At 36.8% G+C, this 18,062-nt stretch overlaps 1 pseudogene; it reads right to left on the bottom strand.

Annotated features, from left to right (window-relative positions):
• Positions 1–1,227: 1,227 nt before the first annotated feature.
• On the bottom strand, positions 1,228–1,324 carry LOC138825150 (U6 spliceosomal RNA; annotated as a pseudogene).
• Between the last annotated feature and the right edge of the window lie 16,738 nt (positions 1,325–18,062).

Genomic DNA, 18,062 nt, shown 5'->3' with positions numbered 1-18,062 from the left:
TGAGAAATGGTATCAATTGCAAAAAAAATGAAATAGTATCCAAGGAAAATTCTTCTTTGTTCTGCTGAAAATAATCGCCTTACTACAGTGCAGAGACTACTTTCCAAAAAGGTCACTCATGTGATTACTAGGGATGAGGATGAGTATACCCCTCTTCATCGAGAAGCCTACAGTGGACACTTAGATATTGTCCATGAGTTGGTGGCTCAAGGCAGATATTCATGCAATAACTGTGAATGGCTGGACATCCCTGCACAGTACATATAGATGGAATAATAACAGAGTGGCTTCTTTATTTCATCATGATGCAGATACCAATGGCCAAGTTAAAGGCCTCTTGACCCCCATGCATCTTGCTGCTGGGAATAGATATAGCAATGATACGCTAGATCTCCTTCTATTGAACCATTATATCAAGTCAGTTCTGAAGCACAACTTGGAAGAAACTGAATTTGATATTGCCAAAAGGATAAGTATGTATCACTACCTCTTTGAAGTTGTGGAAAGCTGTACAAATTGTTCTCCTGAGTCCTAATGGATCAGTTAAGTTTCTTTAATTTCAAAATTGCCAGTCCATCCTATGTGACCATAGAAAATATTTTCACAATACAAAGAAACAGCAATACCTTACATTAAAAATTCATGTATTCCATGGTATTCTTCCAAGTGAATTGCCTGACTTTGATGTCAAAATATATTTTAATTGTTTGTATACATCTATAATGATTTCTATAGAGTTTGTGATTTTTTAAATCAGAAAAAAATTTTAATTTATCTGTTGAAATGAGTATTACAGAAACTAAAGATATTTCTGGTGCTTGTCTGAAAAAGTATATTTTAAAATGTTTAGTATTCTGTTTGTATAATGTCCATAATCTGTTTCATTCGCTCCTAGATATAATACTTTGAATTCGACATTGTTTTATAATACATACGTTCATTAATAAATGTGTCCTTTCAGATTGCATTCCATACAGAAACATTTTAAGATTCTTTTAATTCCTAGGTCCTTATAGAATTTTATTTCTTTCGGATAAAATGACAATGTTATTTATTTCAAAAGTTTTATAAAGGTTATGCTATGTAAAGGCCTTTCTAAAATGGTGAAGATTGAATACACTGATGTCAAACTAACTTTTATTTCTATGAATTACATATATTATTACACTTGTATATTTGTAATCAACTTTTGAATAACAGTTTTTCATTTCTTGCATCTGAAGAATGAAAAATATGGAATACTTCACAAATTTTCATATCATCCTTGTGCAAGAGGCATGTAAATCTCTGTATTGTAATTCGGGTAGACCTGCTGCTGAAGCATGTAGTATCCTATAAACTTAAGTAATCAATGATGCAATCTTAAGACAGGTATATATCCTTGGTTGCCTATTTGTAACAAGGAAACCTTATTGTTCCCAAAATTGCTATTCATCTTATTTCTGTAAAATTCTGTGTATGGTGGAAAAAACTTATGTTGTTTGTTCGATTGCTCACATTTGCAAGTTTTTGTAAATGACTATTTTAAGTCTTTTTCATTTGAAATTTGATCATACTTTTAAGCTGTTATAGATAGGTGCAAAGGTAATGGATTTTCAAGTACTTATTTATTAACTGATTTAGCTTTGTGGAGCTAATGGATTCAAAGTAAGCCTTGCTTAAGAGCTACTTCTAAATTTCTGCAGCTTAAAATTTCCCAAATGAGGTCTTGCTGGCACAAATGTCTCCGTGACCTTTTACCCTTGCTTCGTATAGGAACAGCCCAACCAGAATGTCTTACCCTGACAGCATAGATTGTCTTACTGGAGCAAAACTAATCTTAGTTACAAGGGATTATATAGAGACGAACAGTTCAGACAGAACTGTTCGGACTAGAAGGTATTTTTTTTTCAAAATATAACTGCTTATTACACCCTACCATTCCAAAAGTAGCTAAAGCCAAGAAGGTGAAAAAATTGTTCATATGCATGATTACCTAATGTCCTGGCCTGACTACCATCCAACCAGGCAGGAAGTTACACCACTGATTTTCTATCACCAAATATATTCCATAGCTCCAGGAGAAGTCCATATGTTTCTCCTCATTATTAGGCCTGAAATTGGTAGTGTTTTAACCACAGTGTTTCCTCTTGCCTCTAAGCTGTACATCCCCGAATGGTAAAGCTTTAGTTCTAATTCTCCCAAACAATGAGGTAGAGGCAATGGAATAATACTTTAAAACAGTTGCCTTTGATGCCCTAACCACAACGGAACAATGCAAAACATTTTCTTATAGATAATTATATATTTTATATTTATATGTGTTGATTTTATATTTCACAAAGTGGATCTTACTGGAATTAATTGATAATTTGACAAATTAATTTATATTATTCCAATAAATAGATTGGAATATAAATAATCAGGATTAGAATATATATTAGAATATAAAAAGGATCAATGCAATGTTTTCGGTATAAACTTGTGATACTTTCTACGTGTTATTGGTCTTCTGAATTCACATGGTAAAAAAAAACAATGTTGTTTTCCTCTAATCTATAAGGGATTTTACTCTGCTGCTCTGTTTATTGTTTTAACTCGCTGGTCCCAAATTGTTTTTCTCCATATTTCTGAAGCATTCTTCCTGATTATACTCAAATTTTGCTGATATGATGTCTAAAAGGTATTATTCTTCTACAGGATCCATGGGTCCTAGGATCCCAGCTCCCAGTTATCCGCATCATCAGATAACTAGGGCAAAAGTTCCCACCTATGCCCATGCAACATGCCAAGAGAAAGTAATTGAAGACCCATCTCAATTTCTCATTTCTTATATTTCAGGGCCCCAATTCCTTGAAATGCAGGAATTAGCAGTGAGCAATTGGGAAATGCAAGGCAACTTAAAATGCAAGATGAAATCACAAAATGTGAAAGTACAGTAATTCAAACCTTCAATTTTCAGATGACCATGCCACATGAGTGGAAAAGACCACAAATGTCACAAGATTATTTGTAGTACCCTTCTCCTAATGGTTAATGAATGATTTCAGTCCAGTATCAGCAGGCTAAAAAATAGTTCCTGAACGATAGATCCATAATTGGTCTACCAATGCTAGGAATACTTGACATAGAGGTCAAATATAATTCAAAAAAATTAATTGAGAATATCCTTAGTGCTTCAAAACACTGGTACTTCAGTAAACTTGGCTCTGTAGTATAAAAATGTTGTCATTCTCAAACAAATGATAACCTACATTTAATCTGCTGAAAGTATATTCCTTTTCAAATAAACTTTTAAAAATCACATTTGCCAAAATAACACTTTACAAGTGATGATATTTAGTGAGGTAACTAGTCTTTCGAGTGTAGGGAGCAAGTTTCAATAGAGTTGATTTATTCACCCAGCACTAATGACAAACAGGTTCAACCATTCATTAAAGTGTAGGAATAGTACCCCCCACCATTTGTGTTTTTCAGTAGGTGCCTTCAAAAATTTGTTAAATAGTTCAGCCTCCAATATTTCAAACCAAAACATTAGCTAATAAAGTAAATTTCATCACATAAGTACATTTTAAAAAGTCATGAATAGTTGCCTTATCATATGGTGTTTTATGTTTTCCCTATATGTCTAATATAGTAAGAAATATGACTTTAAGTCTTGATTATGGGTACTCATCAGAGATTTGACAAACATACAATCTGTCTTCTATTTCTATCATATTCCTCTACCGTATTAATTTTTATATTTCTTCTTTTGCCAATAATTATAGGTAGTTGAAAATATTATCCCATGTAAAATAAAATAATCACACACCACTGTACAAAGCCATTTATAAAAACTGGTAGTTAGGAATATATTCTAAGCCATTTTTAAACTTTCTTGTTGACTACAGATTAATCTTCCAAATGGAGGGCAACGAAATCATGTCTAGGTGCTTCATGTCTCCAGTCTTGCAAATTGTTACTTCAGATGAATGAATTATGGAAATATAAGCTGACATCAGTTCAAGTATATGCAAAATTGAAACTCCATGGAATGTATATAAACCTTTCAACCTACTAACAGACAGTTTAACAGAATGAGTATCAGGAAATTAAATTAATAGTAATAATAGTAAAGGAATAATAATAAAGCCATAGAATGAACGAAGAATGGAACAAGGGGCAAGTACAGCTAGAATACTTAATATACACATGTGAGAAAGAAAGTGGTAAATCGGAAATAAATATTGTAGAAGGGGTTGGTTGAGAATGATAGAAGGAGTGACTCTGATCCCGGAACATTGGACAATTAGATGGACATTTTTGTAACACACTTTCACAACATTTTGAAATTCAGTGAAAAAACACAACAAAAAGCAAAAACCACAACCAAACAGCAATCTCTATAGAGTACGATTATGACCTCTCAAAATTTTAAATAGTTAATGAAGGACAATCTTGGGAAAAGCATACAAAGCTGTTCGAAGTGAGCAATTTGGTGTAGAGGAGAAATTTTAACAGATTTAAATAGACTGTTTAAGGTTATAAATCACCTACATCTGCTGCAAATATTTTCCTCTGCGAGTTCTCTTGGTCTGAAAGGATATTCCAGTCCTGAGCCACACTTGATAGCTTGTGAAGATAGAATGGAAGAAACAAGATCAAGAACCCATTACTCCATTGGAGAAGAAACAGTCGTCTACTTTTTCTCTCATTTCTATTGACTACTTTTATTCATAAGTTTGTCAAGTGATATGAATTAAATATTTCCTTCTTTGTTCTGGCAAAGTAATTGGTCAAAATAATTCACTAAATATTATTAGCCATTTTTTTCTATCATGCTGTTTTCTTGTCCAAGCGAGTCCATTAAACTTCCCGCTTGCATTTGGTTGCCACGGAAACCCAGCATCAATGTTAATGAGGACAATCTCTAATGTAAAACTTTGTCTCCAAAATACCAGTCCAAGAAGCTGTGATCACAAATATTTAGCTATACATTTTTCTTTTTTCTTTTACCTTGAAAGTCTTCTTTGTCTAAAGTGCCCTCAAAAATAAGTACTCTGCCAATTTTTGGATCAATCACTTATAACCTCAAAGATATTTTGCTAACAAGATGCTTAGAGGAAACCGAAGAATACTGCACTTTTATCTTCTCTCTTAAGACTCTCCTTAGATACCATATCAGGAACAGTGAAGTTATTCTTTGCAAAATTATTTCAATAGATTATTTTTTCTCTTCATCTTGCATTTGCTCAACAAGATGTATGGAAAAGAATAGAGTTGAATCAGTGTCTTTTACAAAAAGACAATGCTCCTATGTCCCATTTCTCTGTCCTCCTCTTAGCTCTTGCCTGATTTCCAACTAATCACAGATTTTTAGCTTCATGTCTAATGAAGGTGAAGGACTATAAGGCCTCCCCCATTGCTACATTGTAGGGCTAGATCTCTGGCAGGAGGTAAGTGTGAACGACGCACTCAAGGAACACACGTTGGGAGAACAGGTTTAAGCAGTTCTGGTTTATTTCTGCACAAGGGTTGGGGTTTTATAGCTCCAGCTTTCCCAACCTCCTGAGTCCTTCCCAGCCAATTACTTAGCCGGGAGTTGATGATGGGCACTGCTTGGTGACAGGCACTGATTGGTCCCCCGGGGGCATGTAGGGAGCATGGACAGCTCATGGCTGGAAAGCTAGGCAGACGTGCCTGTGGGTCACGTCTCTATGAGCAGGAAGTGTGCTTCAACTGCTACTATAGCTGACTCAACCAGATCTGACCGGCTCTACCCACAAATTTTGCCTTTTCTTTTAAAAGGACCATCATTATGGTGAACCGTCATTGGAGGCATTTTTGCCGGGAGTGCAAGCATTTAATAATTCCTAGGAGAGTAAGCCCTACATGTGCATGGCCTCCCCAGATGACCAGAGAGGATGGCGAAAACCATTGTAACTTTTTAAGCACATCTTCTAAAAAGGAGACAGCGGGAATAAGCTGAATGGTGGTCTGGTTTAGGTGGGTAACATCATGCAGCAGGATTTGGTTGAAGTTTAAGTACTTAAGGAACTTAGGGCCTTTGAGGTCGTTACTAAGTTCAGTGAAATTGGGTGCGGGAGTGGTAAGCTGACAGACAGAATTATTCATAGCATTACATAGTCCTCCTTGTTGTAATCAAAGAAACGTAATCTGTTCTTGGAGCAAGTCTATTTGTTGTTGGAGCACAAGGAGGCCTCCCTTAAGATGATTGGCAACTTGTAAATGTTATAATTCTATGGATGACAGTTGAGGGATGAGCTGGTTTATCTGTTGCAAGGTGGACGCGCTTTGGGACAGCAATACAGCGTCGGTGGTAGCTGAAGCCACTGTAGCGATGATTGCGGACCCGATTGCAAGGATCAATCCTACTGCTCTTTTAGTGCGCGGATGAATCAATTGAACCTGGGAAAACTGAGAGTCATTAGTAGCCAGAACAATAAATGGGGGAACACGTACCAAACCTGAAAAAGGATATGAGTTATTGGATTGCCAGTGATTGCTGAGAGTGAAAGTAGCGGAGGAGTTGTCTCCTAGACAAAAAAAGAACGAGGCTCTAACCACTACCATTCCTGACACCTGGTCATATCCAGATCAGTTACAGCGACGAATATTGGCCAATAGGAAAGGGGACAAAATGAGGCAGGAATGTGATGATCAAACGATTGGCATGGGGGGTCCTAGGTCTCCCAATCATCCTCCTGAAGAGTCATAAAACTCCTTTAGATTTTGAGGTTTGGGATCCTTTTCAGATTGGTTGTATATAGCTGGGTCTCTACCCTTAAAAGAGTTTTAAAAGAGAAACTATGAAGATGAAGCAGTGGGTGAGGCTTCAATAGCCAAGAAGCTGTGTTTAATTGGAAATCAGGAAAGAGTTGAGAGGAGGACATAGAAGTAGGACACAGAAGCGTTGTCCTTTGGTAACAGACCTGTCTTCCAAGGTATGGGTGATTTACCTCTATTCTTCTCCATACATCTTGGTGAGCAAATGCAAGAACAAGAGAAAAATAATATATTGAAATAATTTTGCAAAGAAAAACTTCACTGTTCCTGATATGTTATCTAAGGTGAGTCTTAAGTGAGAAGATAAAAATGGAGTATTTTTTGGTTTCCTCTAAGCATCTTGTTAGCAAAATATATCCTTGAGGTTAGAATTGATTGAAACAAAAAGTGATGGAGCACCTATTTTTCTGGGCAATTTAGACACAAGAAGACTTTCAAGGTAAAGGAAAAAGAAAAAAGTTAGCCAAGTATTTGTAATCACAGTTTCTTGGACTGGTTTTCTGGAGACAATTTTTACATTAGATTTGTCCTCATTAACATAGATGTTGTTTCATGGCAACCAAATACAAGAGGAAAGTTTAATGGACTCGCTTAGTCAATTAAACAGCATAATCAAAAAAAATGGCAAATAACTTTTAGTGAATTATTTGACCAATTACTTTGCCAGAATAAAGAAGGAAAATGTAATTCAAAATGAATTGACCTAAAAGTATGAATAAAATGTAGTGAAGAGGGATGAGAGGAAAAAATAAAGGATTGTTTTCTCTACAGTGGAGTAATGGGTTCTTCATTTTGTTTCTTCCATTCCATTTTTCCAAGCTATCAATTGTGGCTCAGGACTGGAGTATCAAGTTCAGACAAAGAGAACTCATAGAAGAAAGATAATATTTGCAGCAGATATATGTGATTTATAACCTTAGATAATCTATTTAAATCTGTTCAGAATCCTCCTCTACGCCAAACTGCCCTCTTTGAACATCTTTGTTTGCTTTTACTAAGACTTCTCTCCATTAACTGCTTAAAATTTTTGAGAGGTCATATTCATACTCCCTACAGATTGCTGTTTGGTTGTGATTTTTATGTGTTTTTGTGTTTTTTTAACTGAATTTCCAAAGGTTGTGAAAGTGTCTTACAATTAAATATGTCCACCTAATTATCCATTGCTCCTGGATCACAGTGACACCTTCTATCATTCTCAACCACCACATTCTTCAAGATTTATTTCCGATTTACCACTTCCTTTCTCAAATGTGCACATTGAGTATTCTAGCTGTACTTGCCCCTTGTTCCATTTTTCATTCATTCTATGTCTTTACTATTATGGCTCTCTGGTTTCAACTTCCTGATAGTCATTCTGTTAAACTGTCTGTTAATATTTGAAAGGTTTATATACATTCCATGGAGTTTCAGTCCTGCACATACTTGAACTGATGTCAGCTTATATTTCCATAATTCATTCATCTGCAATAACAATTTGCAAGACTGGAGACTTGAAACACCTAGACATGATTATATTCTCATCCATTTGAAAATTAATCTTTAGTCAACAAGAAAGTTTAAAAATGGCTTTGAATGTATTCTTAACTACCAGTTTTTATAAATGGTTTTGTACAATGATGTGTGATTGTTTTATATTACATGGAATAAAACTTTCTACTACCTATAAGTTTTGGAAAAAGAAGAAAAGTAACATATACTACTATAGAAGAATATGATAGAAATAGAAGATAGATTTTGTCACATCTCAGATGAGTACCCATATTCAAGACTTAAAGACATATTTCTTACTGTGTTAGACAGAGGGAAAACAAAACAGCATATGATAAGGCAAGTATTTGTGACTTTTTAAAATGCCCGTTATTAAGTGATGAAATTTACTTTATTAGCTAATGTTTAAGGTTGAAATATGGGAGGCTGATCTATTAAACAAATTTCTGGAAGGCACCTACTGAGCAACACAAATGGTGCGTGGTATTACTTTTAGACTTTAATGAATGGTTGAACCTGTCTGACATTAGTGCTGGGTAAATGAATCAACTCTATTGTAACTTGCTCCCTACACTTGAAAAACTTGTAGTGTCACTAAGTGTCATCTACTTATCAAATGTTATTTTGGTAAGTGTGATTTCAAAAAGTTTATTTGAAAAGGAATACACTTTCAGGAGATTAAATGTAGGTTGGTTTGAGAATGACAACATTTTTATACCACAGAACCAAGTTGTACTAAAGTACCAGTGTTTTGAAGCACAAACGATCTTCTCAATTAATGTTTTGCTGAATTAACTTTAACCTCTAAGTCATTTTCCTGACCATGGTAGATCAATCACGGATCTATCCTTCCAGGAACTATTTTTGGGCCCACTTATGCTGGACTGAAATATTACATTAGTCATTAGGGGAGGGGTATTAAAAGTAATCTTGTGACACTTTCTGATTTGTTCACTTATATGGGCTGGTCATCTGTCAATTCAGGTTGAAATACAGTAATTTCTCTCAATTTTGTGACTTCATCTTTCATTTTAAGTTGCCTTACATTACACAATTGCTTGCTGCTAATTCTTGTTTCTCAAGGAATTGGAGCCCTGAAATATAAGAAATGAGAATTTGAGATGGATTTTCAGTTACTGTCTGCTGGCATGTTGCGTAGGCCTAGGTGAGAAGTATTGCCCCTGTTATCTGATGATGCAGGTAACTCAGCCATAAGATATTAGGACCCATGGGTCTATAGAAGAATAATGTCTTTTAGATATCATATTAGCAAAATTGGAGTATAATATGTAGGAGGAATGCATCAGAAATATGGAGAAAAACAGTTTGGGACCAGTGAGTTAAAACAATAAACAGAGCATCAGAGTAAAATCTCTTATAGATTAGAGGAAAACAACATTGATTTTTAACAATGTGAATTCAGAAGACCATGAACACTTAGAAGGTATCACAAGTTTATACCGAAGACATTGCATTGATACTTTTTATGTTCTAATATATATTCTAAACCTAATTATTTACATTCCAATTCTATTTATTGGAATAAATAAATATCAATTTATTTGTCAAATTATCAATTGATTCTAGTAAGTTTCACTGTGTGAAATATAAAATCAGCACATATAAATATAAAATATATAACTATATATAATATAATAAAATGGCACATGTTTTGTATTGTTCTGTTTTGGTTAGGGTATCCAAAGCAACTCTGCTTTAAAGTATTTTTCCATTATCTCTACCTCAGTGTTTGATAGAGTTAGAATTAAACCTTTACCTTTTGTAGATTTACAGATTGGAGGCAAGAGGAAACATTACCAATTTAAGGCCTAATAACAAGGAGAAACAAATGGACTTCTCCTAGAGCTATGAAAATATTTGGTGATAGAAAGGCAGTAGTCTAAGTTCCTGCCTGGTTGGAAGGTAGACAGGCCAGGACATTAGGTAATCATGCATATGAACAATTTTTTCACCTTCTTGGCTTTAGCTACTTTTGAAATGGTAGGTATAATAAACCATTATATTTTGATAAAAAAAAAAACCTTCTAGTCTGAAAAGTTCTGTCTGAAATATTCATTTTTCTATGATCCCTTGGAACTAAGATTTATTTTGTTCAAGTAAGACAATTTACGCCATCAGGGTAAGATATTCTGTTTGGTCTGATCCTACATGGAAGAAGGGTAAAGAATCAGGTAGACATTTGTGCCAATGAGACCGCATTTGGGAAAATTTCAGCTGCAGAAGTTTAGAAGTAGCTCTTAAGCAAGGCTTCCTTTGAATCTGTTAGCTACACAGAGCAAACTCAGTTGAATAAATAAGTAATTGAAAAAGCCATCCCCTTTGGACCTAGCTAAAAATGCTTCAAAGTATGATTAAACTGAAATGAAAAAGATTTAAAATAGTCATTGACAAAAAAAATTACAAACATGAGCAATCAACTGAACAATATAATTATTTTCCATTATACACAGAATTTTAGGGAAATAAGATCAGTAGCATTGTTAGAAACAATAAGGTTTCCTTGTTACAAACAGGCACCCAAGGATATAATCCTGTATAAATATTGCATCATTAACTACCTAAATTTAGAGGACATTACATGCTTCAGCAGCACATGAACCCAAATTACACCAATACAGAGATTAACATGGCAATTACAAAGGATGATATGAAAATCTGTGAATTATTCCAGATTTTTCATTCTTCAGATGCAAGAAATGAAAAACAATTATTAAAAAGTTGATTACAAAATTACTAGTGTAACAATACATGTAATCCATATAAATAAAAGTTAGTTTGACATCAGTGTATTAAATCTTAACCTTAGAAAGGCCTTTACATAGCATAATCGTTATAAAACTTTTAAAATTAGACAACATTGTCATTTTATTCCAAAGAAATATACTATAAGGACCTAGTAAAAAAGGAATCTTAAACTGTTTTGGTATGGAATGCAATCTGAAAGGACACATTTATTAATGAACCTATATATTATAAAACAATGTAGAATTCAAAGTCTTATATCTAGGAAAGAATAAAATAGATTATGGGCATTATACAAACAGAATACAGAATATTTTAAGGTATAATTTTTCACATAAGCACCAGAAATATCTTTAGTTTCTTTAGTACTCATTTCAACAGATAAATTAAAATTATTTCTGAATAAAAAAAAGCAAAAACTCGAGGGCGTCCAAGATGGTGACGGGGAACTAGGAGAACGCCACAGCTCTCCCCAACCAAAAAGAGAGTTTGAGTTCCAACGTTTAATCTCCCCAAGAGACCAACAACAACAAAAAAATCAACATCCAGAGAAAAACAGGAGTTGAAAAGAAGAATTTCACAACAGAGGAGCTTGAAGACGCCTCCCCCAACGTCTATTGGCCACAAAGCAGCGTGCCAAGCCATGGCCAGCCTGGCCTGGTGGGAGCTACCGGTGGCCCAGATACACAGGGAGTTGTCTGCAGATCACCGGCACCAAAGACCCCTGAGGTATAAGTGTCAGACCAGCTGATCCTGACGAATGAAGAAACCTCCGAGCAGGGAACTTACACAAAGATCCCACCCCTTCCCCTCACTCTCCATTGGAGCAGAGAGGCTCCATCCAACCAAAGCCACTCAGCCCCATGGCAGGAACCTCAGAGATACATGAGATGCCCACAGAACACCAGAGCAGAAGAACTGAAAGGAAGTGGTGCTGATCCAGAGAGCACAAACAGAGACAAACCCCAGCAATCAGAACCTGAACAGAGTCCCCTCCCCACCCCTCGGGTGAAGGTCAGAGGCCAATCCCGTGGAGCGTACCCAAACAGTGTCAATGGAGGCAGTGACAGAAAAGAAACACACAGAGCCACCACCTCTCAGCCTAGCCCACAACCACCTCAATTGAACTCTGACTGCAATGGCAACCAACAACAACCTACATCACACGGAAACAAATAGCTCCAGGGTGAGTACCCCACAGGGGACAGTGTATTCCTCAAGGGAGACCAGAGCTGGTGGGAATCCCCAGACCCCCTACCCCAAAACCTGCACCACAGGACCCACTAAAACTAGAAACTGTTCAAGAGCTCCACCAGCCCATGAATCAGACTCAGCTGGCCAGGCTAGAATAAGAGAGACCCTGGAAGGAAGCTTAAAAGCCCAAGCCTGGTACAGCGCCACTGGGTCAAGAAACCAACGGTGGAAGAAATTTGAACTGTGTACTCCAAGCTGCGTAATCTAGGTGGGATACACAGCAGCACAGGTCCAACAGGTGTGCCCAGGCTGGGGTCTGGGACCAGGCCTGGGGATCTGGTGCCTGAGCAACATAACCAACTCCTCCCAACTGAAATCAGAAGCTGAGCATACGCCTCAGTAGAGGGGAGAAAAACAGGGAACTACACTCCTGGTAATCATGCCTGTGACAGCAAAAGATGCGGGGGGTTCAGGACAAGAGAAGCCCAAACTCCACAAGAACCTGACCCATGTATTCTAGGCTAAGAATTGAACAACACAGGCCTCCAGCACCCGATAATAGTCAGGAGCTCAGACTGGTAAGGTCCTCAACAGTACAGTGCTTGTCTTAGGTGCAAGAGGCCCTGGATCTGATTCTTCAGCAAAACATAAGCTGAAAGGGCCAGATGTGGTGCTATGGGTCAAATGGTAGGGTGCCAGCCTTGAGTTGAAGAGCTGAGGGACAGCACCCAAGACCAGAGTTCAAGCCCACAAATAGCCAAAAAAGTAAAACAAAACAAAACATCAGGAGACCATAGCAGACTCCAGCATCTGGGAGAATACATCCAGCACATCCAAACTAGCCAAGATCACCTGTAGAAATAAACAGGAGCAGTCTAGGTTGCTCAACCCCTCTAACGGCGGGAACTGCCAGTGATCTACAGCAGAGAGCTGAGAATCCTGTGTGGGTCAGACCAGCAGCTGGAGGTCGGCCCCCAACAGAACCGAGATCAGGTACAGACTCCCTCTACCAGCACAGAAACAGTAACCAAGCAAAGACAGACACCTATTGACCAAAACAAAATTTCAGATTAGTCTGCAATAATCCCTGAATAACCATGAGAAAATCACAGAGAAATATTATAAGGTTTATCAACAGCTAGGATAGCAAGCTATCTCTAAAAGCCAGCAGCAACCCAGGGGAGAGCCCCACTGGGAGCAAAGCAGGAATGGAAGACAAACACTACATCCAAGACATGCTGGAGGCAATGACTCAAGAAATAAAGTGAGAAATAGACCAGAATTTGAAAGAACACCAGGTCAAAATACCAAAAGAGGTGCAGGACATCGAACAGGAGATGCATGCAAAAATAGAGGTAGCACACACCTCACTAAGCCATGAGATAAGTGACAAAATAGAGGCAGTACACACCTCATTAAGAGGTGAGATTAGTATTTTGAAAACCAACATTGAATCCATTGAAATCAACAATGAGTCCATTTCCTCCATGCAAAACACAATGGAAGCCACAGTTAACAGAGTGAACAAAATGGAATTCAGAAGACAGAATACATCAACTGGAACAAAAAATGACAGATATGGAAAATTCACTTCAATTATACCAAAGGGAAATTCAAGGGCAAGCAGATAGTGCCAAGAAAATTAACCTTCATATACGAAGGTGAGGAATATCAAAGCAAGGGAATGCAACACCTATTCCACAAGATAATCGGTGAAAATTTTCCCCATCTCAAAAAAGAACATCTTACCCACATAACAGAAGCATATAGAACACCTAACAAGCAGGATCCCAGGAGAAACACTTCTAGACACATTATAGAATAAATGATAGATCTGAATGATAAGGAAACAATCTTGCATGCAGAAAAAATGAAGAAGGAGCTATACTACTATAGGAAAAATATTAGAATCACTACAGATCTCTCCACACAAACACTGAATGCAAGAAAGGCCTGGGAAAGTACCACATGAGCCCTGAGAGCCAATAACTGCCAATCCAAAGCTAGCATTCACATGCGATGGAGAACTGAAAATTTTCAATAGCAAAGAAAATCTAAATTAATACATAAACATTAAGCCAGCGTTACAAAGACTACTAAGAGGTGGAACACAATCTGAGAAAAGCAACCAGAAACAGAGACCTGCACCCAGACAGGCATTAATAGAAGTCTATCTGAGCAAGGACAGAGGAAAGGAAAGAAGAAAAACAGTGACCATAATGCATCTCTCTATACTATCTCTTAAGATTAACGGGCTTACTTCACCAATCAAAAGAAAAAGAACTGCAGTTTGGATCCTAAAACATGACCCATCCATCTGTTGCCTTCAGGAGACCCACCTCTAAGCCAAACATGCAAACAAACTCAGAGTGAAGGGTTAGAAAAGGATCTACCAATCAAATGCCCCTAGTAAGAGAGCAGTCGTAGCAATCCTTATATCTGACAAAATAAACTTGTCATTAAAATCATTACAATGTCAAACCATCCCTGCATCTCTGGGATGAAGCCTACCTGGTCATAGTGTATGATTTTTTTAATGTGTTTCTGGATTCTTTTAGCTAGAATCTTAAGGATCTTTGCACCTGTGTTCATCAAGGAAATTGGCCTGTAATTCTCCTTTTTGGTTGGGTCTTTGCCTGGTTTGGGGATGAGTGTGATATTGGCTTCATAGAATGAGTTTGGGATAGCTCCCTCCTTCTCTGTTTCTCTGAAGAGCTTGAGGAGTGTGGGTATTAGTTCTTCTTTAAAGGTCTTATAGAATTTTGCTATGAATCTATCTGGTCCTGGGCTTTTTTGGTTGGAAGACTTTTGATAGCTTCCTGTATCTCGTGGTAGGATATTGGCTTATTTAACTGGTTTCTTCTTTGCTCAGTTTGGGCAACTTGGATTTCTCTAAAAATGCATCAATATCTGCCAGGTTTTCTTCCTTTAGAGATTATAACTTTTGAAAATAATCCATTAGGATTGTTTGTATATCTTGGGTACGTGTTATGATTTTTCCCGTGGCATCCCTAATCCTGTTACAATGGCTTTCCTCTCTTCCTTTTTTAATTAATCTTGCAAATGGGCCATCAATTTTGTTTATTTTTTCAAAGAACCAGCTTTTTGTTTGGTTAATTTTGGCTGTAATTTTTTTATTTTCTAATTGGTTAATCTCTGCTCTTAATATGGTTATCTGGCTCCGTCTAATAACTTTAGGTTCCATTTTTTCTTGTTTTTCTAGCTGTTTAAATTGCAACATGAGATTATTTACTTGGTCTGTCTCCATTTTCTTGATGTGGGCAATGAGGGCAATAAATTTGCCCCTCAGGACTGCTTTTGCTGTGTCCTACAAGTTTCTTTGTGAGATGTTTTTTCATTTTCATTGAGTTGTAGGAAAAGTTTTATTTCTTCGCTGATCTCTTCCATTACCCAGGCATTTGCTATGGAGTGTGCTGTTCAATTTGCATGTATTAGAGAAATTTCTGCGGTATGCTTTGTTATTGAGAACTGGCTTGATTCCACTATGGTGAGATAGGATACAGGGGATTATGTCTTCCCTTTGTATTTGCTTAAGTTCCTTGCATGAACTATGATATGGTCTATTTTGGAGAAAGTTCCATGAGCTGCTGAAAAGAATGTGTACTGTGTTGTTTTACAGTGAAATACTCGGTAGATGTCAGTTAATTCCTCTTGAAGTATGGCCTCACTTAATTTGGTAGCTTCTTTGCCGATCCTCTGGTTGGTAGGCCTGTCCTTTGGTGAGAGCAGTGTGTTGAAGTCTCCTAGTATTATCATATTGGGATCTATTTTATTCTGTAAGTCAATAAATATAATCCAACCCATCAATAGAGCCAAAGTCAAGAATCACATGATTTTCACCACAGATGCAGAAAAGGCCTTTAATAAAATTCAACATTCATTCATGCTAAAGGCTCTGGAGAAAACAGAAATAGCAGGAACATTTCTTAAAACAATAAAACCATTTATGACAGACCAATAGACAATATTATACTTAATGGGGAAAAGCTACAACCAATTCTCCTAAAATCAGGAAGAAGGCAAGGAGGCCAACTGTCTCCACTGCTCTTCAATATAGTCCTGGAACCCTTAGCCAGGTCAGTAAGGCAAGAAAAATACATGAAAGGGATCCGCATAGGGAAAGAAGAGGTTAAACTATTCCTTTTTTCAGACAACATGATACTATACTTTCATGATCCCTAAAATTCCATCCCCAAACTCTTAGAAATCATAAATCACTTCGGCAAAATAGCAGGATACAAAATAAACCCACAAAAATCAGCTGCCTTCCTGTATACTGACAATGTACAAGAAGAGAGGGAAATAAAGGGAGTAACCCTATTCACAATAACCTCCCCAAAAATACAATATTTTGGAATTAACCTAACCAAAGATGTAAAAGAACTATTTAATGAAGACTATAAAAAGATAAAGAAAGAATTTCAGAAGACACTAGGAAATGGAAAGACCTCCCATGCTCTTGGATAGGCCAACTTAATATAGTGAAGATGGCAATATTGCCAAACTTAATATACAAATTCAATGCAATTCCTATTAAAATCCTAATGACTTACATCACTAAAATACAGAAAACAGTCCAAAAATTCATATGGATCAAAAAAAGACCTAGAATAGCCAAACCAATTCTAGGGAACAAAGACAAAATGGGAGGGATATCCATGCTGCACTTCAAACTATACTACAGAGCTATAATAATAAAGACAGCATGGTACTAGCACAAAAACAGATCAGAAGACCAATGGAACAGAATAGAAGATCCAGAAATAAATCAAAGGCCTACAGCCAGCTGATATTAGACAAAGGAGCCCAAGACATACAATGGAAGAAACACAGCCTCTTCAACCACTAGTGTTGGGAAAATTGGGCTATCACCATGCACCAATATCAACTCAAAATAGATTAAAGATATTAACATTAAAACTGAATCTCTGAAACTACTGCTGGACAGAGTAGGAGAGACACTTGAACTAATAGGCACAGAGTCCCAGGATCACAACAAATTGGAGAGAGACTCAACAAATGGGACTACTTTAAAATAAAAAGTTCCTACACAGCTAAATCTATTGCAACCAAGCTAGAAAGACAAATAACTAATTGGGAAAAATATTTACCAGCAATATATCAGACAAAGAGTTAACATCCAGTATATACAGGGAACTCAAGAAACCAATCCCTCCTAAACCTAACAAATCAATTACTAAATGGGCAAGGGAGGTAAAGAGGGACTTCTCAGAGGAAGAAATAAAAATGGTAAAGAAACACATGAGGAAATGTTCATCATCCCTGGTGGTGAAGGAAATGCAAATAAAGACAACCATGAGATACCACCTTACCCCAGTCAGAATGTCACACATCCACAAATCAGCCAACAACAATTGCTGGAGGGGATATGGAGAAAGAGGAACCCCATTACACTGCTGGTGGGAATGTACACTTATACAACCACTTTGGAAAGAACTCTGGAAGGTCCTTAGAAAGATAAAGATTGATCTCCCTTATAACCCAGTCATACCACTTTCAGGCATCTACCTGAACAACAGGAACCAATATACAATGACACGTGCACCTTAATGTTTATTGCAGCACTGTTCACAGTAGCTAGGATATGGAAACAACCCAGATGCCCCACCACAGATGAATGTATCCAAAAATTGTGGTATCTACAAACAATGGAATATTATGCAGCCATTAGAAATGACAAAATAATGGCATTTGCAGGGAAATGGATGGAGCTAGTGTACTTGTGTTAGTGTTAGTATTGACATATAATTTGGATTAACATTAGGGTCAGTATTTTGTTCTGAGTATGTATAGTGTTATGAATAGGA

The sequence above is a fragment of the Dipodomys merriami genome, unplaced genomic scaffold (assembly GCF_024711535.1).
Source record: "Dipodomys merriami isolate MVZ:Mamm:240054 unplaced genomic scaffold, mDipMer1.0.p SCAF_135, whole genome shotgun sequence".
Taxonomy (NCBI): domain Eukaryota; kingdom Metazoa; phylum Chordata; class Mammalia; order Rodentia; family Heteromyidae; genus Dipodomys; species Dipodomys merriami.
The sequence above is the reverse complement of the archived record's forward strand: the minus strand, read 5'-3'. Positions and strand labels throughout refer to the sequence as shown.